The 22,368-nt window shown below is 42.5% G+C and overlaps 1 long non-coding RNA gene across 1 annotated transcript; it reads left to right on the top strand.

Moving 5' to 3' along the window:
• Positions 1–895: 895 nt before the first annotated feature.
• On the top strand, positions 896–20,683 carry LOC117509174. Its single transcript, XR_004560289.1, has 3 exons — positions 896–1,015; positions 14,020–14,025; positions 20,673–20,683. It is a non-coding gene; the product is annotated as an uncharacterized LOC117509174 (long non-coding RNA).
• The last annotated feature ends 1,685 nt before the right edge of the window (positions 20,684–22,368 follow it).

Genomic DNA, 22,368 nt, shown 5'->3' with positions numbered 1-22,368 from the left:
AAACAGATGATGTCATTATGTACAGTGGTCCCTCGTTTATCGCGTGAGTTACGGTCTAAAAATAACCCGCGATAAGCGAAATCTGCTAAGTAGTCAGCACTATTTTTTGCAATTATTATAGATGTTTTAAGGCTGTAAAACCCCTCACTACACACTTTATACACTTTTCTCAAACAGGCATTAACATTTTCTCAGTTTTCTCTCCTGTGTAAACACTCTTTTTTCTTCTGGGCAAGAAGATTATAAACAGACACACGCAGAACTCTCCCTTCGCTCACTGCCTCCGGAGGTACGGATGTAGGACCCGCAAAGAATCCAAGTCCTCTCTCTGTGGCCACAGAGCTCTGTGGTTGCGGTCAACATCCACATCAAAACAGCAAGCGTAGTCTCTGCACCTGTTGCCAGATTTGGCGCAGCTCTGCACAGCAGACAGGTGGGCATGTGAGTGGCCTGCTGCTGCGTTTACCGAGCCCGCAGACTCAGTAAGCGCATCGGAGGCAGTGACAGCAATCGCAGTGATGCCGACCGGATGCCGACCAGCACCTTAGCTGGAACAACAGCTAAAGGACAACTTGTAGGTTTTGTGTGTTTCACTAATCACTTGGGGACAAAAGAGAGAGGGGCTCAAACTGCTCGAACACAGCAGAATTTGCACGAGTAACAGATGGCTAAACATTGCATTTATAATCAGTATTCTGTCTGACTGATGAGACTTTGTCAATAAAACACTGAAGGATCTGCTCACAGGTCGTGGTTGTATCATCCATCAAAACAGAGGTGCAGAGGTTTACAACTGAATTTATAGTCTAAAACAACACTCTGTGATGTTGACAACTGCTGGAAATAATAAGAGACAGATACTGAGTTTTTGCCGCCATTTACAGCCTTCTGGTAGTCAGTTAGACTGTCCCTCAGAATACCCAGAGACACCTGCAGTTTGTTCTTTTTCCACCTTCTCTCTGCCTGTTTGCAGAGTTGCCTGAGGGCAAGGGTCGTGGCATTTAACCACGGGTCAGTAAATTTTCGCTGCAAATGTAATGGATTTGCAGTGAAAAGGGGCAACAGAGTCCACAATCTCTGCCCATGTGGAGTGGAAAGAAGAGAGGATGTTTTCTGGGAGTAATGGAGACTGCACTCCATTCATAGCATAAATCTGAGAGACCATGAAGGTAGGAGAAAATTCCCCCGCTGTCAAGGAGGTGGCCAAGCGGCTGCAAGATGCGGGAATGAGTGGCTTACCATCAGGTGGAGGAGCAGTAAATTCAAAAATAATAGAGAAGTGTTCTGAAATAGCAGTGTCTAATATGTCATGAAGGGAGACTGAGAGCCCATGAGAAATAACCAGGTCCAAAGTGTGTCCAAGATGATGGGCTGGTCCATCCACTGATAGCGTTCGTACAAAGAGTTAAAATCATCCACCAGCTGATTAAATGAAAAAAAAAAAAAAAAAATCAACATCAAAATCACGGCAGACCAAGAGTTTGTCATATTTTGGGATAAAATCTGCCAAAAACTCAGAGAAATTCTGCATGAAATCCTTATTAAATTTTGGTGGGTGATAAACATCACCACAGAGCACATGACAGGCAAACTCCACCACAAACAACTGGAGCTCAAAATTGGAGTAATCATTTGGAGATAACGATCAGCATTTAAAGTTCTTCTTCAAGACAGTGGCCACACCACTGCCTCATTCTGATGCTCACGGGGAGCTGATGAATGAACAGCTGGGGGAGGAGCTCAGAAAATATGCTATTTTCACCTGGTTTTAGCCAGGTATCCGTTGACAGGAGAAAGTCCAGAGCACGGGTGGCGAAAAAGTCATTCAAGACGAAAGTGTTACTTGTAAGTGATCTGGTGTTGAGATGTGCCACATGAACTGAGCGCTTGTCAGTCTGCTGGGAGACACGACTGAGCGGGCGGAGGTTCTCCTGCATGCAGCCTCGTCTGTAGATCCTCACAAGCCGGTGATGAGGAAGTGAAATCCCGGCATCCAGGACAGTCGGCGGGAGCCACGATAGATAAACGCAAGGGAACACCTCACGTTGTACCCTCCATACGACGTCAATAATCCGACCAATAAATGTCCAGAAGTGTGTTTGAAGGACAAAGCCAAGTACGCTCTGAACCGAACGGACTTCTCCTCTCTTCCAGCGTCTTCTGTGGCGCTGACACAGAGTTAACGCACCAAGTGACCGGCATAGATAATCAGACACAGACATCAAGAAAGGTGATGTCGATGTCACTGACCGTCTGCCAGAGCCAAGGACAGCCACGTTCTGCAAACAAGTGCGAATGTCGATGAGAGACTGGCAATCATACACCAGGAGCAGTGAGTGATTGTGTACAACAAGCAGCAGAATCAGGAAAAACAACAAACTGAGTGCAGATGGCAAGCCACATACAACGGTGCCATCTTGCATACCAGTAATAATAATATTATTTTTGAATCCATGCTGGCTGTCTGTCAACAAGTCTTTCTTGACAAAACTGCCAAATCGATTTATGAATAGTTTTTCCTAATATTTTTGAAAACTGGGAAAGTGTTGATACCTGCCTATAATTTATAAAGTGCCATCTGTCTCCTGCTTTATATATGGGAACAACTCTTGCTACTTTCATCTGGTGTGGAAATACCTCATTTTGAAAGATAAATTAAAGATGTGCATTAATGGTTTTACAATACCCTCAAAAACACTTTTCACTGTTATCATATCAATGGCATTCCACTCTGTGCTGGTTTTATTCATAAAACCATGCACAATATCATCAATTTCCTTTTCTTCTACTTCTCTGAGAAACATTGAGCCATTGTTTCTTTCAACATAATCTAGCGCATTGATTCCTGTTCCTTCAACATTTATTGCCTCTTCCAGTTTTGGTCCAACAGTTACAAAGAATTCATTCAATACATCTAAGTATTATTGATACAATATGAAGCATCCGGTCCCATCAGGCCCTCTGGGACAGGTTTAGTGTGTGTTCCTAAAACCAGAACCAAACAAAGTAAAGCAGCATTTAGTTATTATGCTCCCCGACTGTGGAACAAACATCAGCCTTCAAAACAGGCCTGAAGACATTACTGTGTGCTGAAGCCTATTCTTAGTCCAAAGTATTTTTTTTTTTTTAACTTGAATTCATGATTATTTACTATGTTTTATTGCACTTTTATAGGTTTAATATGTTGTTTTATTTCTTGTTACGGCCACAAAGGATGTAATAAAATCACCAGCGTTTATTTTTTTATTTGTCTGTCTTTCTGTCTGTTAGCAGGATTACGTCAAAACTAATGAAAGCTTCACCACAGATACATATTACGGCATGGAAGACTCCATTAAATTTTGGAGGTGATTCAGATCTGGATCCGGATTCTGGATCAAAATTTCACTTTTTTTTTAGGCTTTGAAGGATAACTTCAAAACTACTTCACCGTTTCTCAAGAAATCTGCACCACATATGCCTATTAGGCCATGAAAGACTCCATTAAATTTTGGAGGTGATCCAGACTGAAATCTGGATTCTGGATCAAGATTTCCGTTTATATAGGCTTTGAAGGATTACTTCAAGCCTACTTTCTCACCAAATTTACACTACAGATAGATATTGGGGCATTGAAGACTCCACTGAATTTTGGAAGTGATCTGAATCTGGATACATATTCTGGATCAAGATTTCTCTAGGCTTTGAAGAGTTACATCAAAAATACTTCATGGATTCTCACCAAATTTGCACCACATATAGCTATTAGGGCATGGAAGACACCAGTGAATTTTGGAGATGATCTGGATCCGGATTGGCAGATGTCAAAAATTTCTGATTGCTCTCGTTTTAAATTTTTTGATTATTTCAAAAACATTTTGAAACATTTTACCTTAATATCTTGACTTTAATGTGATTTTAATGTTTTTGTTTTTAATGTATTTAATGTATGTTTTAATCTCAGATAAACTGAAGTGAAGGATGGTGAGACCTGCTCCAAAGACCTACAACATTATCTTGCTGCAGATAGTGTCTCTGTGCATCATTCAACTATACAGCACACTTTGAACAAGGAGATGCTGTAATGCAGAGGAAACCTTTTCTGCAGGTATGCTTAAGCACATTTGGACAAGCCAGCTTCATTTTGGAATAAGGTGCTCTGGACTGATGAAACTAAATTTGAGTTATTTGGACATAACAAGGGGCGGTATACATGGCTGAAAAAGAACACAGCATTCCAAGAAAAATGCTTACTACCTACAGTAAAATTTGGTGGTGGTTGTATCATGCTGTGGAGCTGTGTGGCCAGTGCAGGTACTGGGAATCTTGTTAAAGTTGAGGGTCACATGGATTCCAGTCAATATCAGCAGATTCTTGAGAACAATGTTCATGAATCAGTGACAAAGTTGAAGTTGCGCCAGGGCTGGATCTTTCAACAAGACAATGACCCTAAACACTGCTCAAAATCTACTAAGGCATTCATGCAGAGGAAGAAGTACAACATTCTGGAATGGCCGTCTCAGTCCTGAGACCTGAATATTATTCAAAATCTGTGGTGTGATTTTAAGCAGGCTGTCCATGCTCAGAAACCAACAAACCTGACTGAACTGGAGATGTTTTGTAAAAAAGAATGGTCCAAAATACCTTCAACCAGAATCCAGACTCTGATTAGAAGCTATAGGAAGCATTTAGGGGCTGTTATTTCTGCAGAAGGAGGATCTACTAAATATTGATGTATTTTGTTTCTTTTGGGGTGCCCAAATTTATGCACCTCCCTAATTTTGTTTAAAGAATTATTGCACACTTTCTATAAATCCTATAAACTTTATTTCACTTCTAAAATATGGAAAACAAACAAAGGAAGATCTACTAAATATTGATGTATTTTTTTTTTCTGTTGGGGTGCCAAAATTGATGCATCTCCCTGATTTTGTTTAAAGAATTACTGCACACTTTCTATAAATCCTATAAACTTTATTTCATTTCTAAAATATCACTGTGTTTGTCTGCTATATGATATATTCAGTGGTGGGCACAGATAACCCAAAAATTAACTTCGATAACAGATAATATGATAACTGAAAAGTTATCTTTGATAAAGATAAACCGATAAACCACCCAAAAATGTATCGGAAATTACAGATAATCGATAACCGATAAATTCCGGTGTTGTCTATGGGACATTTGCAGTTACTAAAGAGCTGAAATTGATTTTTAACACGATCGCTTTTGAAAGCATCAAAAGCGGTAAAAGACCTAAAGAATAAGCAGGAATGTTTGACTATGCTGCCCCCTGCAGGAAGCAGCACAGACAAATCCTGAGAGCACCCACAAAATCAACTCTTTACTAATCATAATCATTTTTCTTTCAACATTCTGCCCCTGCTGGAAGCTCTTGTTTACAACAGCGCTCTCACCACAGAGGCACACCAAGAGCAGCCATAAGGCCAGCTCCCTATCAATTTCAACACTCCGGTCAGGCGGAGGTCTTGAAAAATAAAGTCATACTAACTTATGTTTTTTTTTGAAAATACTGATAGAATAACTCCATTAATGTCAATTCTGTCATTTGTAAAGTAAGTCCCTTCGGCTGCTCCCTTGTTTGCACTTGGGGTCGCCACAGCAAATCCAAGGTGGATCTGCATGTTGAATTGGCACAAGTTTTACACCGGATGCCCTTCCTGACGCAACTCCACATTACATGGAGAAATGTGGCAGGGGTGGGATTTGAACCCGGAACCTTCTGAACTGAAACCAAGCGCATTAACCACTTGGCCACCACCCCTGTTCAATTCTGTCATTTGCACAAAGTTAAAATATAACATATATCTTTTAATGTTGAATAAGGCACTAATTTTGAGGTTTTGTAACAAACACAGACCGCAAAGCATTCTGGGTAAAAGTGCTAAACAGTGATTGGTTCAGTAATCCATTATGTAAACCAACACGTTAATGTGATGTGTGTCGTGTGTTGGTTTAAAGATAAATGTGCTTTTGTAAAATATTCCATTTTTATTTGTAAAAACAGGCATTTTTACGGAGCCCTGGAAGTGTCATCGCAATTGCATGTTTTAAAACTTTTATGATGTTGTAAAACGTGCACTCAATATTAGTAAGTAAGTAAGTAAATTTATTTATATAGTGCCTTTCACAGACATAAGGATGTACACACGTTGTCGGGTATTTGTAAAACCGAATATCTTACCCTTTCAGTTTGGGAAAAACCATCATCCACACTACGTCGTTTAAAAAAAAAAATCCATCCACATCGAACCGTATAAAAGTGTTGTAATTAGTCTGCCAAACCTTTGGGTGGCGGTACTGATTAAAATTATATCCAATCGGGAGCCTTATTCTCTTGTCGTCACTTCCACAAAAACTAAAAACATGGCGCCAACCTCGTTCATGTGGACCGATAAGGAGTCGGAACTACCAATGCGAATCTGGCTGTACCCACTGTGGGGCCTCGAACACAAACCGGGAGCAGCTGAATGAACAACAACCTGCAACACATTTCAAAAAAGCTGGAATTGGGGTTGTAGATTGTGCACAGGGTCTTCGGATTATCTACCATGAGCTAATTCATGTTTGTAAGTCCTTTGTCACATCTTGAAAACAATGGTTGAAGACAGCAGCATGACTGAAATTAACGCAACAGCAGTGTGCAATAATCTTGCTATTACACTACTGTACAACCAAAAATCCTTGAAATCGGCAAGTCAAAGATGGCGGCCAAGTCTGTGGCCACAGTCAGGCAGTGACAAAATGGCCAAAAGAAGACAAGTCGCTTCCTATGGGTGAGTGAGTGAACAAGGCCAAGTTCACAATTTTATATCAACTATGCCATAATATGGCAAATGACTAACAAATTGGGGAACAACACAAATCTGTTGCTGTCTTTTACAAATATGTTGCCATCTACATGCATCAATTGATGCAAAGGGATTCATTCTGACAGATTCTGTATCTCACTGCCCCTCTCTTTGCAGCTGTAAAGGTGACAACCACATCGTGGCTCTCCAGAAGTAAGAGAAGAATGTGTGAGATAAGGGCCAAGTAATTAAAAAAAATCTGATTAATTGTGAGTGAGTCATGGGTGAATGAATTTAATTATGTTGGAGTAAAATATTTTATATTTATGTTCCCACTTTTTTCTTACCACATGCATAATCATGCACATACCATATCTATTTCATTATTACAGTCACATCGCACCATGAATTTATCACATTCTAACTGTGCCAATGTCCATGTGTCCATATGTAAATTCAACAAGAGTTATCAGGAGATGACACATCCCCTGGTCCCCAAATTGGTCAGCTGGTTCTTGAGATGTCGTGCTAACAAGAGTGGCAATGACAATATCTTGAATATCTCACTGTGACCTTGAAATTGACCTCAATGCAACTGTAATTGACTGGTGTTGAGGGACTACCCAAGTACACTCTTATACTAAATATGAATTAAATTGGTCAACTGGTTCCTGAGATATCGCGCTAAAAATTGAAAATGGACAGATGGACACTATATCCCCCTGTATTTCATTAGATTAGATAAGATAGAATTCTATGGATCCCTTGGGAAGACTCCCTCAGGGAAATTGAGGTTCCAGCAGCATTGTATAGCAGCACACAGGGTCGTACTGGGGAGATAACAATAACCTACAGTCAAAAAAAATAGCTCTCCAACCATTGGTGCCTGAGTGCCTGCATTTGAAGGTGGGGGAGAACATATTTTCACCAGTTTCAGCATCATACATCCAACGTAGTAAAATTCAGTCACATAGCAGCTCAAAGACAGCTGCAGTGGGAGCAGCAGTGTCATTGTCCGAGGGCTTCTTCAGTCATCCATTGAGAATTAAAAAATTGTAATAATGATAGGGTGGGTAGCGGGTGGATGATTTATGTGCAATAGCGATTTCACATGATGCTACAGCTGTTCTGTACATGGTTTGCAACAAGTCACAGGCTGATGTGTGAGAAATGCGTCTGGTTTTATAAGTTACGAGGTCTATTAGAAAAGTATCCGACCTTATTATTTTTTTTCAAAAACCATATGGATTTGAATCACGTGTGATTGCGTCAGGCAAGCTTGAACCCTCGTGCGCATGCGTGAGTTTTTCTATGCCTGTCGGTTGCGTCATTCGCCTGTGAGCAGGCTTTGAGTGAGGAGTGGTCCAGCCCCCTCGGTGGATTTTCATTGTCAGGAAATGGCGGAATGATTTGGGCTTTTTTTCCATCAGAATTTTTTCAGAAACTGTTAGAGACTGACAGCTGGAAACCATTAGAAAAATTTATCTGGCTTTCGGTGAAAATGTTACGGGCTTGGTAGAGAATAAGGAGTGTTACTGTCGCTTTAAGGACGGCCCCCAGCGGCTGTGGGGCACGCCGCGCTCCGAAGCCGCCATCGACAGGCTGAACGACCATTTCATTTCTAAACGGATGGCTGTCTGGATCCGTGACCATCGTGTGCCATTTCTCTGGTTATCACAAGAGCTGGACATCAACCATTTTCCGGCAGATTTCACTTTTAACAAGAGATTTCGTCATGGAAAGCCGAGCGGAGGCTTCGCGCATCACGATGGATTCGCTACTGGAGCGAGACAAAACCACCTCTGTTTTGGTCTCACAGGACGGCTTTGAGATGGCGTTCCAGCTGTCGTGGTTTTTCCATCGAGTGATTATCCGAGAAATTGTGGATGTGCCTGGACATGCCAGAACATGTCCCGTGAGGCTTCATCACGGCGTTGCTGTGCGCCATGCGGCACCGCCGCGACAATGCCAAGCCACATTCTGCACGTGTTACAACAGCATGGCTTCATAGTAAAAGAATGCGGGTACTAGACTGGCCTGCCTGCAGTCCAGACCTGTCGCCCATTGAAAATGTGTGGTGCATCATGAAGCGCAAAATACAACAACGGAGACCCCGGACTGTTGAACAACTGAAGTCGTACATCAAGCAAGAATGGGAAAGAATTCCACCGACAAAGCTTTAACAATTAGTGTCCTCAGTTCCCAAATGCTTACTGAGTGTTGTTAGAAGGAAAGGTGATGTAACACAGTGATAAACATACACTGTTTGTACTTTTTTGAAACGTGTTGCAGGCTTCCATTTCAAAATGAGCAATTATTTGCACAAAAACAATAAGGTTTATCAGTTTGAACATTAAATATCTTGCCTTGTGGTGTATTCAATTTAAATATAGGTTGAAGAGAATTTGCAAATCATTGTATTCTGTTTTTATTTACATTTTACACAAAGTCCCAACATCATTGGAATTGGGGTTGCACTATTATAATCCTAACCCTTTTTCCTTACCCTAACCATAACCCTAATGTAACTGCCTCCCTTCCCATAACCCTCGCCATAACCTCTCAGAATCCCCCGCATCACCTAGCATTTCTTGCGCCATCTGGCACGTGCGCGATGAGTAGTTTATTTGCATGATTGTTCCAATTGAAAACCAGTGCGGGTGCATTTAGGCATGTGCACATTCAAATATGTATTTTGTTTTTATTATTATTTCTATTTTGTTTCTTGATCATGAAGCTAGAGCTCCTTAACAGGCCCCCTGTGTTAAGTATCTGTCAACAAACACGTGTGTAAAGTTATGAATGTTACGCTGTCACGTGTTACTTCAGTGTGTCCACAGCACTGTTGCCTCACACACACACACACTCCCACTAACTCTTTCACCATTTCAAAAAAATAAATAAAAAATTTAAATATTGCAATATTTCATTTCTAATATGAATAACTTGCTAATTGCTAATCATGAATCTCTCAGTCTGGTTTATTACACACACCCACAATCATGGGAAAGACTACTGACTTCAGTTATCCACAACACACTCACTGACACCATGTTCAAGGAGGGTAAAGCATGGTTTACACATAGACGGTTTTGTCGGCGGGTAGTACGTAGACCGAAATTCGCGGTAGTTCCGGCTGTTTTCACTGTGGAAAGGTGCGGAGCATTTCGCCGGCATTTTGACCACCATAATAGCCGCAAATATGCGGATAAAACGCCGCTAAATCAGTGTTTTGACGCCGTAGCATCCGGCAAGACGCGCGTGAGAACAGCGGTGTTCTGCCCCACCGATAATGCCCTGTGTACCGCTGATTTATCCAGGCAAATCCTGCGTTACTCCAGGAACTTTTGCATATAGGCACCACCCCCAGAGTATAATAGGCTGAAGCAGCAGGAATACATGCCTCTGTCACTGCAGGGGGAGGGAGATCATACTCAGCCTTTTCTTCTCCTTCCTTTTCCCCTCCTCAACGTGTTGCTCCGTCTCCACCACAGGGCTACCCTCTGCTTCTGAACTAGACCTCTTGGTAAGTCCTTGTCGCTGCCAATTTTCTTTTAGGAGGCATACTGGAGCTTCTCTGCAAAAATATCTGGAGCTGGCCGGGAGTGAGAGGCCTGCATGCAGCGCGCTAGCGTTTTTATATTGACCGCTGCCTATCGGCCGTTTGGAGCATCGTTAACCGGGAGGTGGCGTTTAGAATGGCGTACTGTCTGCTAGTGCCGCCATTTTGTCTGCCTCTGTTGCCGGTTAAAACGCCCTTGAGGACGCCGATGTGGGCTCTATCACCGTTTTACACGCCGTTGATTAGGGATACAACACCAGCTGGCAATTACGGCGGTGTAAACTGCGGCACTACAGGAAGGGGCAGGGTGAAACGGCGATTAAAAAAGTATCAAACGCCGTTGTTCACGTTGTCTCCGTCGTCACGCGAATTCTCTGGGAGCGCTCCCGAAATTATTCGACATGTTGAATAATTTTTTCGACGATTCCCGGTAAAGCTGGAACTAAGCCACGACCCCTAGTGCCGGCGTTAACAACGGCGTGTGATCCTTAAGATGGCTAAAAACTCTTCCGGGACGCTTCCTGGAGCTCTTACCATCTATGTGTAAATGGGGCTTAAGCCATAGAAGATCACCGCTGTAAGGGCTGGCTGTTCACACAGTGCTGTATCAAAGCATCTTCGTGGAATTTGATTGGAAGGGACAATTGGTTTCGGAAAAGATGCACTATCAACAGGGATGATGACAGCCTTGAGAAGACTGTCAAGGAAAGCCGACTCAAGAGCTTAGGGGAGCTTAGGAGTGGACTGAGGCTGGAGTCAGTGCATCAAGAGCCACCACGCACAGACATGTCCAGGAAATGGGCTCCTAGTGTTGCATTCCTAGTGCCAAGCCACTCCAGTACCAAAGACAATGTCACGAGCATCTTACCTGGATGAATAAGAAAAAGAACTGGATAGAGGTTCAGTGGTCCAAAGTCCAACATCCACTTTTAAAATGAAAACAAATTTTGCTTTTCATTTGGAAATCAAGGTCCCAGAATTTTGAGGAAAAGTGGAGGCACAGAATTTAAGTTGCTTGAAGTCCAGTGTGACTTTTGAAAGTCATGTGATGATTTGGGGCACCATGTCATTTGCTGCTTGCATTAGTCCACTACACTTTATTAAGTCCGTCAACACAGTGGTCTACCAGGACATTTTAAAGCACAGCATGCTTCCATCTGCTGATAAACTTTATGGAGATGCTAATTTCATTTTCTAGCAAGGCTTGGCACCTGTACACAGTGTCAAAACACAGTGTCAAAACACAGAGCAACTGGTTTGCTGACCATAGTATTAGTGTACTTGACTGTCCAAGCCAACTCGACTGACTTGAACTCCATAACGAATCTATGCGGTATTGTCGAGAGGAAGAGGAGAGACACCAGACCCAACAATACAGATGAGCTGAAGGCTGCTATCAAACCAACCAGGGCTTCTACAAAACAGACTGATTACTTCCACACCAGACCAATGCTGATGGAATAATTCATGCAAAAGGAGCCCCAATCAAGTACTGCATACATAAAGTACATACTTCTCAGAAGTTTGACATTTTTGTGTTATTTATTTATTTTAATCTCGAACACAATGTGAAATAGACATGAAAACTAAATCTGTATAATTCGACTTGAACACTGGAACTGCAGTATAAAGAACTCAGAACAATGTAAATAAATATGACACTTGAGTATTTTGGTCAGCTGCTCATTCGAAGTCCAGCTGTGCAAAGACAATTCTGCAGCACTTTAATGAGAAGTTGATCAAAAGCATTCACAGCTCAATGTTTGAGCAAAACCTTGTTGTAGAAAACTTTTTTTCTGTTCTGTACGTGAAAAAAGTATTTCCCATTTCAAAGTACTCCCTGTGGGAAAATTCAACAGAAATAAAAAGTCAGACTTTGACCCTCTGGAAACCAGAATTCTTTTGAAATGTATGTATACATCTTAGTTTTCCTTGAGTTCCAGTCTAAATTTTGGTATTCAAATCCAAGGTGAATGTAAATGTATGGCTGGTACTGTCATTCTTAAATAGAAGGGCACATACCTCTGCCAAGGTCTCACAATCAATTTTAACATAAGCCTCAAATCAAATTCTAGGAGACCACCTATTTCCAACTTTTTTTTTTTTGTCCACAAGAACCAGGGGCCTCATGTACAAAGAGTTGCAAGGACTTTCTACAAAAAGCTGGTGTATGGGCGTAAGCACAAATATATTCAGATGAATGAAAGTGAGCATAGGCATGAATCCATGCACGTCCCGATCATACATCCCAATCAACGTGGAATGGAGCGCACATCCATGTAAATAGGCCCTGTGGGCAGGGATGCCCCACTGCAGCACATTAGACATGATGAGCAGAGGGAAGAAGCGCAGTTTCACTGTGTGAGCAAGAGGCACTTTTCACTGAAGTGGAGACACACAGGGAGATCCTGTTTGGCAGCCTTTCAACAGGTGCCACCACCAAATGAAAGAGACCTGAGTGGGAACACATGTGTGATGCCGTGAATGCTGTTTGCTCAGAGCAGCACACACACACGGAGATTAAGAAAAAATGGTTGGACATAAAGGTGGACGTAAAGCAGCGGATCGCAGCCCACCACTGAAGATGGCCACAGCATGTGGGGGCAGAGGTGTAGGGGACCTCAGTGATTTTGAGGCAAGGGTGGCTGCGATTATGGAGTGGTGGGACCCGATGAGGGTGACACAGACCATCCCCGAGGTAAATATGCTGGACATATTCATGTTGTCATCATAGCGGCCATACAAAAGGCTGCGCAATGTACATAGGTCATGCGTAAAGATGGCAAAATATTAAACACTCTGGCACATGTGCAATTACGTCACATCTGCATTTCTCTGACTAGACAATGAGCACTGACACCCCCACCGACATCACAGCCTCTGCTGACCCTGGCGTCATCTCCGCCTCCACTGGCCCCAGCATCTCCACGGCAGCTCCTGATGTCCTCACCCGAGCTGTTTTGGAGTCACAGAAGGACATTGTCAGAGCTATAGGTGGCATCACTGAGCATCTGGATATCATGATACTTTTTCTTGGTGAAATATACTCAGCAATAAAGGCATGTAATAAGTTATTTGCATCCTTGCCTCTTCACATGGTTGAGATCACATACTGCCATTGCAACAGTATATCTTCCCCCCAGGGGGAAGTTGTCCTAGGATATCTTCCCCCCACCCCTGCAAAGCAAGTCTGCTGTAGCATTATCACCCATTTCTTCCTACCCGGATTTATACATAGCTGAAACAGTGGAAAACAACATTTTCATCCTCCATTCTGAAGTGTCTGACCCCTAACCCCTGCCCACCCCATCATGGGTAGATGTTCTATCATATTTCAGGCTGTCAATCAGGTCTATATATTTGTAAAGTATATTTGGAAGGGGGATTTAAAGATACTTCAGAATAGGAAATATTATGATTGTAGATAGCTATAGATACATACAGAAAGAATACCACTCTCATTCACCGTCAATCAAACTGCTTCATCTGGGACCATAAGACATCCATGAAATATAGAATTTAAAGGTCACTTTACCCAGATTGGGCCTTATCAAGGTTTGGGTAAGCTTTACCAGTGCTGCCCTGTAGCAATGTTGCTTTACAGGGTGGGAGGGAAGATATACAGGGGGAAGATATACTGTTACACCGGGCCCGAATGGCAGCCAGGGTCGTGTTGAAGCAGACAAATACGGCATCCGGTTCTTCTGGTGGAGGATGTACTGCTCAAGGAGTGGTACGCCATAGTGCAGTGTGATGTTATGGAGCACGCCATAGGCCACCACAATATGGCAAACCTTCTCTCGTCAGTATTGCAGCAGCCCCGACCTGTCCAGGCAAGCCGGGCGTGCCCTCTCCAAAACTGCACCGGTGCATGAGTGGAGGTCACTGTACCGCCTCTCTTGCTCAGTGATGGGGCTTGTTAACGGGGTCATCAGCCATGTCCGCAGTGGATATCCACAGTCCCCTGGGGTCAGATGAAGGCAGAATGAGATATTGACCACACTGTTAATGAATGTAGAGGTATGCTGCGCCTGGAGGACGGTGACATCCACAACTTTATGCAGGTGTTCACTGGCATATACTGAACACAGCGAGTCAGTCAGGGGTGTGTTAAGGATCCCAGCAGCTGAAGCATCACCATCACAAACAACCAACATAGACACAAGATATATCGGGTGTCCCAAAAAAATATGCAACATTTTATCAGCAAAGAAAATGGTCAAAGCATATGTCTAGGAAATAAATTTATGGCTGGATAGAAAGCTGAAAGGTTGACGTTTTTCATACCAATCTCAATACTGGCCCTGCATTTTGTCAGTCTCTTAGACAAGATGTTCAATGTAGGCCCCGTGTTGGCCAATTACGGCCTGCAAACACTTTGGGGAAAGTGTCCTGAGGAACGTTTCGGATTTCTCGGCAGATGTTTTCCTTCAATGCATCGATGCTTGGCATCAACATAAACTTCAGGGTCTCTGCAAGTAAAAAAGAAACATAAGTGATTAAGTTTGCAGCATTTAAGGGTCAAACAGAGTGTTTTAAATGTTGTATATTTTTTGGGACACCCTATATAACACACACCATGTTAGGCTGTGCGCATTGCCAAATGTGGCTCCACTGGTTTCCACTGGAGATGTACTCACCAAGCATCCACCAGTCATGCACATCACCAGCCTGTAGCCTCTCATAAAAGACAAAATCTGTGTTAAACTCTTCCTCACAATACAATATGAAATAATCCATGAATCATCCCCCCCCACACACACACACACTCCACACTTCCTTCATCTACAGTCAGGTCCTTAGGTATTGTGACAATGATATTTTTTGTCATTTCTGCCTTAATATAACACCACAATGGAGAAGAAGTGAAACAGTCAAGCTGTGCTTGTCATGTAGACTGGTGACTTTATTTTAAGGGGTTTCACAAAGCTTTTGCATTTAAGATTTAGAAAATACAGCTATTTGTATGTAGAGTGCCTCCATGTACACCACTCATTAGACAAAGGAAATACAAGGGTTATTGTTAATACAAATGATTACTTTTCCAACCAGTTTTCTTCAGTCAAGTCAGGGAATGATACATCAACATTTTCAAGTCACTGAAGATGTCTTGGACTTCATGCACATCAATCATTAAGAAACACAAACATTTCAGTATTCCAAGAAACTTCGTCTGTCTGGATGAGGCAGTTGTCAAAAGCTGGCATATAAAGTATAGCCCTAGCAACTGGTTGGCGTATAAACTGCAGACCTGGCAACCTGCTGGAAAGCAAAAGTTAGGAGCTGTGCCCTCGGCCAGAACCGCAACAAACGCTGCTTCAGATTTTTAACCCAGGTGGATCATGATCAAACAAGAGCAATCTGAGATTTCTGACATCTGCCAATCCAGATCCAGATAACCTCCAAAATTTAGTGTCGTCTTCCATGTCCTGTGGTGCAAATTTGACGAGAATCCATGAATGATGTAATCCTTCAAAGCCTATATAAAGTGAAATCTTGATCCAGAATCTGGATCCAGCTCATATCCAACATTCAGTAGAGTCTGCCATGCCTTAATATCTGTCTGTGGTGCAAATTTGGTAAGAATCCATGAAGTAGTTTTGACGGAATCCTTCAAAACATCCAAATCTTGATCCAGAATCCTTGTCCAGATCACATCCAAAATTGAGTGGAGTATTACATGCCCTAATATTGCTTGTAGGCAACAGTGGAAAGGAAAACCTATCTTGGGTGTTTTTTTTTGAAGAAACCTCAAGCAAATCAGACTCAGAGGGGTGACCAACTGCTTATGCCATGCTTACAATAATAAAGATCAGAAGAAGTATAAAAATAATTTTCAAACATGCAAACTAAAATGAATGCCTTTTGAAAGTACCAGAGAAGGAGTTCACCTTGCAGCACACAAATTAATCAGTTCATCTCAAAATCATAGTGTCCTGTGACTTCAATGGAAGATCAACAGCACTTCAGAAAAGAAACACATAGCAATGTATGTCATAGCAGGCATATCAGTCAGAACAAACAACATACGGACACTAATTCTCAGCAGCGGAGTGACAGAGAGGATACAAATCCAAGCCTGACCGGAAAATCATTATGGGCTCTTGGGCAAGGTCCTTAATCCCCTAGTTGCTCCCGGTGTATAGTGGATGCCTTGCATGCCAGCAGCCTGACATCGAGGTGAATGTGAGGCATTGATGTGTAAAGTGCTTTGAGCATCTCCTGCAGATAGAAAAGCGCTATATAAATGCAGTCCATTTACCATTTACAAATGTGATTGCTGGCAGCTAGCCATTTGTTTCACTAACTGTCCCAGAATTTAGATATGATGAATTTGAGTCCTGCTTCAATTATTAGTAAAATAATTTAAGATGGAGGAAAATGTAGATGAGTGCAACACTAAAATATCAGTCATATGAAAGGGAGAACAGATAGGTCTTTAGTTTGAAACTGAATGACTCCAGAGAATCTGACCATTTTATCTCAACAGGCAGATTGTTCCACAGAGCAGATCCATGGTAAGAGAAAGCTCTGTGGCCTGCTGACTTCTTTTTAACTTTTGGAACTCAAAGTAATCCTGTATCCTGAGAACACAGAACACAGGCTGGCACCCAAGTTTTAATTCTATCAGCCAGGTTGGGAGGTGCTAGTCTATGAAGGATTTTGTATGTTAGTATGAAAAAAACAAACAAACCTTAAAATCTGACCTTGCATAGAAAGGAAGCCATTGGAGGGAGGCCAAAATCAGGGAAATACAATATGATCAAACTTTGTTCTAGTCAGATCTCTAGTAACAGCATTTTGTACCATCTGGAGACATCTTACACTGGACTGTGGTAAGACAGAAAACAGGATGTTCCTGTAATCCAATATAAGAAAGACATCAGCATAAATCAATGTCTGTCCCTCCAAAAAAACAAAACAAAAACAAAAACAAAAAAACAAGAAAACCTTTGCAATATTCTCGGCAGCATTTGTAGCTACTTCTGTAATTTTTAGGTCAATGGACACTGGAATCAAACGTCATTGCGTGATTTTTAGCTGTATCACTGTAATGAATTACACACAAGTCCAACTTTACCGTTAGCTGATCAAATTGATGTCTATGTCTCACAAGACCAATAAGCACCATCTCAAGCTTGTCAGAATTTAAGAACAAGAAGTTGCTAGGCATTCAATTTTTCACTGATGTCAGACAATCCTTTAAAGTCCTAGTGTGGGTGAGATTATTTGTGTTTATCGCTATGTTGGAAGTGTTGGGGAAAGTGTAGTGACACAGACCCACAACAGGGGGTGCAAATGAACGGTCAATAGATGAGCCAAAAGGTAACAATTTAATGTTGTGAATGTGCACAACGATTATACAGACAATCACAGAATCTGATAGCAGTCAATACACCAAGGTGACGTGTGGGCAGGCTCGAAGATAGAAGACGTCCGTCCTGAGAAGAGCAGGGACCACACGATTTCCACCGCCACAGAACCTGGTGAATACTGGAGCCGCCAAGTCCTGAATTCCCAGGTGATCACCGTCCCCGACTGTCGGATCTGGTACTGCTGGCGAGAAGCACAAACAGTGAGATGTGGGTGTGTGCACACCCGGTAACAAAAACAGAAGGTGGAAAGTCACCTCCACCTCTAATCACACACTCGTGCAGCTCCTGTCTAACCACTTATCTGGTTTGGGTGTGAAGCGAAGCCGTTGCTGTTCACACCAAACACCAATCCAGCAGATAAGGCACACCACAGGAAAACGGCTGCAAAAGAGTTCAGACTATGATACAGTTTTAGATACAGCAGAGAATTATCTTCACAGGTAGATGATATCTCGGCAACGAGGTGGAGATGACCTGTCCGGTCTTTATGGAGTGAGATGATGTAGTGTAGATGGGTGACAGCTGTCTCTCATTATCTCTTGACAGCTGTCACCCCCGGCTGTGTCCATGGCGGCAGCGCCCTCTCGTGCCTGAAGTCCGCACTTCAGGCAGGGCGCCGTCTGGTGGTGGGCCAGCAGTACCTCCTCTTCTGGCGGCCCACACAACAGGAAGCTTTGGTTCTGTGACAAAGTGGAGGATTTTCACACAGGAAATGGATCAAATCGCACCTTGAGGCTCCCATTTGCCTTTTGGTAAACTGTAGCTGAAAGTTCATATATATATTTTTTCAGAAAATACTTCTACACCATGGAAGTGTATATGTGGAGGGCAATACCCTGACGGCAGCACTTAAGAAGCTGAGTGAGTCATTGGAGTGTGTTATTTTGCAATTGTGCTGGATCAAGACAATGATCCAGGCTTTTAATGACCCCCTGGACCTAATATAAAGAGTGCAGAACTGTGTCACAAGGAGAAAGCTGAAAGATAAAGGGCCCAATCATACACACAGCCCTGTACAGCACTGCAAGTTTCTCAGTGAAAGAGTTGTCATTTTATACTCTTGGTACTACTTGGTACTACATTGCTGAAGTGCCAAACATGCTTGCCCTCAGCTGTATGCCAATAAACATGCTTCTGTTAAAAGGAGGTGTGGTCAGGCACAGTGTTGGGACAATGCTATCATGCTATTGTACCTAAATAGCAATGTATAAAGTTCAAGTGTACAGAGCGCCATACTATATCTCAGTTTCCTGTTGTCTTGGATCAAGACTAAGATCTAGACTTTTTATAACATCCTGGACTCAGTTATCGTAAGTATATCTGTATGTGGTGAAAGTGTGAAACTTGTCGATTCAAATTAATTTTCAATTTATTTTCATTTATATAGCGCCAAATCACAACAGCGTTGCCTCAAGGCACTTCACACAAGTAAGGTCTAACGAGAGCAGCAGTGGTAAGGAAAAACTCCCTCTAAGGAAGAAACCTCAAGCAGACCAGACTCAAAGGGGTGACCCTCTGCTTGGGCCATGCTACAGACATAAATTACAGAACAATTCACAAAACAAATATACAGGGAATGCCGTTGGTGCACAGGACAGGAGGGTCTCCAGCACAAATACCACACCCATCTCTGGATGGAGCTGCACCTTAAACAGAGAGAAAAACAGAGTCAGGCATCAGAAAGACAAGAAATACAGTATAATTTTTCAGTATTAAATAACAAGAAAAGCAGGAAATACTAAGGTGATTGCCAGCCACTAGCCCTAAGCTTCATTAAAAGACCCACAGTTTAGGTAAAGTTGAGGCCACAATAAGAAAAAGCTCTATGACCCGCAGACTTCTTATTCATCCTAGGGACACAAAGTAGTCCTGCACCCTGAAAAAGCAAAGCCCAGGCCGGTACGTAAGGTTTACTTAGGTCAGCTAGGTAGGGAGGTGCCAGTCCGTGAAGAATTTTATAGACTAGTAGCAGAACCTTAAAATCTGATCTCACTGGGACAGAAACCGAGTGAAGGGATACCAAAATGGGTGTAATGTGGACGAACTTTCTGCTTCGTGTCAAAAGTCTGGCTGCATTTTGAACCAGTTGGAGAGTCCTAATGCTGGACTGCAATAAACCAGAAAATAAAACATTGCAGTAATCCAATCTAGAGATAAAGGCATGGATCAGGGTCTCAGCATCAGCCACAGACAGAATGGGACAAATCTTCGCTATACTTCGCAGGTGGAAGAAAGCAGTCCTCGTAATATTTCTAATATGGAGGTCAAAGGACAATGTAGGATCAAAAGTTGCCCCAAGGTTCCTCACTTTGTCAGTGTGACACACGAGCTTAAGCTAAGTGTTAACTGTCAAATTGATGCCAATGTCTCACTGGACCAAGAACTGTCATTTCAGTCTTATCACAGTTTAAAATTAGGAAGTTTCTAGACATCCAGCTTCTCACTGATGCAAGTCAATCTTCTAAGGATTTTTTGTGGATGAGATTACCAGCAGTTATCAGCATGTATAACTGAGACTCATCAGCATAGCAGTGAAAGGTAATCCCAAAGCGCCACAATATGTGACCAAGGGGTGCTATATAAAGGAAGTAAGCCTAAGGAGTAGGCCTAAGACCCCTGTGGAACCCCAAATTTCATGTCACTAAGGTTAGAAGTAGTGATACTGTACAAAACACAGGGAGAATGACTGGTCAAGTATGACGTCAACCATGCAAGGGCACTCCCAGTAATCCCAAAAAGATTTTCCAACCTATCAAGTAGAATATGATGATTGACGGTATCAAATGCAGCACTGAGATCTAACAGCACAGGAACCATAGTGGTGTCCGAATCCATTGCAAGCAGAAGTTCATTCATTACTTTAGTGAGATACATTCACTGATCTCGGCAGTGACATACATGCCTCTGGAACCTTGGGCTCTGAGATTGAGAGATGCCTGGGAGGAGTTTATGGAGTCATGAGGTTGCTGGACAGCATTGACATACAGTCAATGCTGTTATCTTTGCATGAGAATGAAGGTCCTAAGGAATGCTTGTGAAACTTCAATGCTAACTCATAAACGATGGCGATAACTAGATGTCTTTGGTACTAGGTGTCTTCAGAGGATCCTTTGGTAGCGGGTACCACTGGGATTAATTGATGTCAAACAAACGGTTTGTGGAAGATTTCTCTGTGCATGGTCCAGCATGCAAGTACCTGATTGTTGAAGACCCCAGTGGCTGGAGAAGACCAAGGTGATGCCCATACTTCACCTGGCTGCTGCAGATCGATGTATATGGTTGCAAAATGGGAATGGATCAGTTGTCTGCATTGGTGGTTGGCATCCAAGACCCAAGGCATTTTTCTGGTGTGGTAGATGTGGCAATAAGTGTCACCAGTGAATGCCACAACCTGCCCATAAGCAATGAGGGGTCTATGTACAACTGATAAGTGTCTATCAACTTAGTCTGTTCTTAGATTCTGCTCCATGTACAACCCCAAGAACCCCAATGAGGTTGAGACGTTGAGTGAAATGTAAATAAAAACAGAATACCGTGATTTGCAAATGCCCTTCAACCTATATGCAGCTGAATACACCACAAAGACAAACTCAAGTTGTCTTTGTACCCACACTCTTTTGCACTTGTCGGTGTAGTGACGAACTGTGTTAACTGACAATGGTTTTCTGAAGTGTTCGTGAGCCCACGCAGTTAGATCCTTGACACAATGATGTCAGTTTTTAATGCAGTGCCGCCTGAGGGATCAAAGGTCATGGGCATTCATTGTTGGTTTTCGGCCTTGTCGCTTACATGTAGAAAGTTCTCCAGATTCTCTGAATTTTCTGATTATATTATGCACTGTAGATGATGGAATCCCTAAATTCCTTGCAACTGAATTTTGAGAAACATTGTTCTTAAACTCTTGGACTATTTTTTTTTCATACAATTGTTTACAAAATGGTGATCCTCACTCCATCTTGTGAATGGCTAAGACTTTTGGGGATGGTCCTTTTATAGTAATATAGTGGTGAAACATTAAAAAAAAGGTTGAACATGTCTTTTTTATGAAAAACAAGTGAATTATCCCAATTGAACCATTACCTGTTAGAGGTAGGGAACACCATTGTTGTGGGCTGGGGTGTTTGGCTGGCTTGGTTTTTGTTTTCTGTTTCTCCCACCAGGCGGTATGCATTCAGGACTGAGTGGCTGAGCATTAAGACCTCACCCTGAACACCTGAGGCTTGTTTTCACATGCAGGTCATCAGGACTCACAGCTGTGGTGTATTTTGTCTTAATCAGAGATTGCTGCTTTTAAACCTTGAATGCACAGTGTGTGATTGCCAGAGACTCAACCTTGTGAGCAGATGTGTGAGATTGACGTCAGGAGAACAATCTCACCATCACGGACGCAGAGACCACTCCAGGTTTGACGCCACAGTCTGTGAAGGAGGATTGGGTGAGGTTTCACGCTCTTCAGCACACTTCCTGAGGTAATTTGGTTTTGGTGACTTTTATGAAGTAATGACAGTGGATTTGGTGTCCCTCACACCTTGTGTTATTGAGCTGTCACGTTATGCTAATTGTCTAATCAGCTTCTGCTGCAGTGGAGATTTGAACTGAGTTGTTCCGTGCCTGCAGGGTGAGAAGCTGATGTATAGAT

The sequence above is a fragment of the Thalassophryne amazonica genome, chromosome 4, assembly GCF_902500255.1.
Source record: "Thalassophryne amazonica chromosome 4, fThaAma1.1, whole genome shotgun sequence".
Lineage (NCBI taxonomy): Eukaryota > Metazoa > Chordata > Actinopteri > Batrachoidiformes > Batrachoididae > Thalassophryne > Thalassophryne amazonica.
This window is presented reverse-complemented; position numbering and strand designations above follow the sequence as displayed.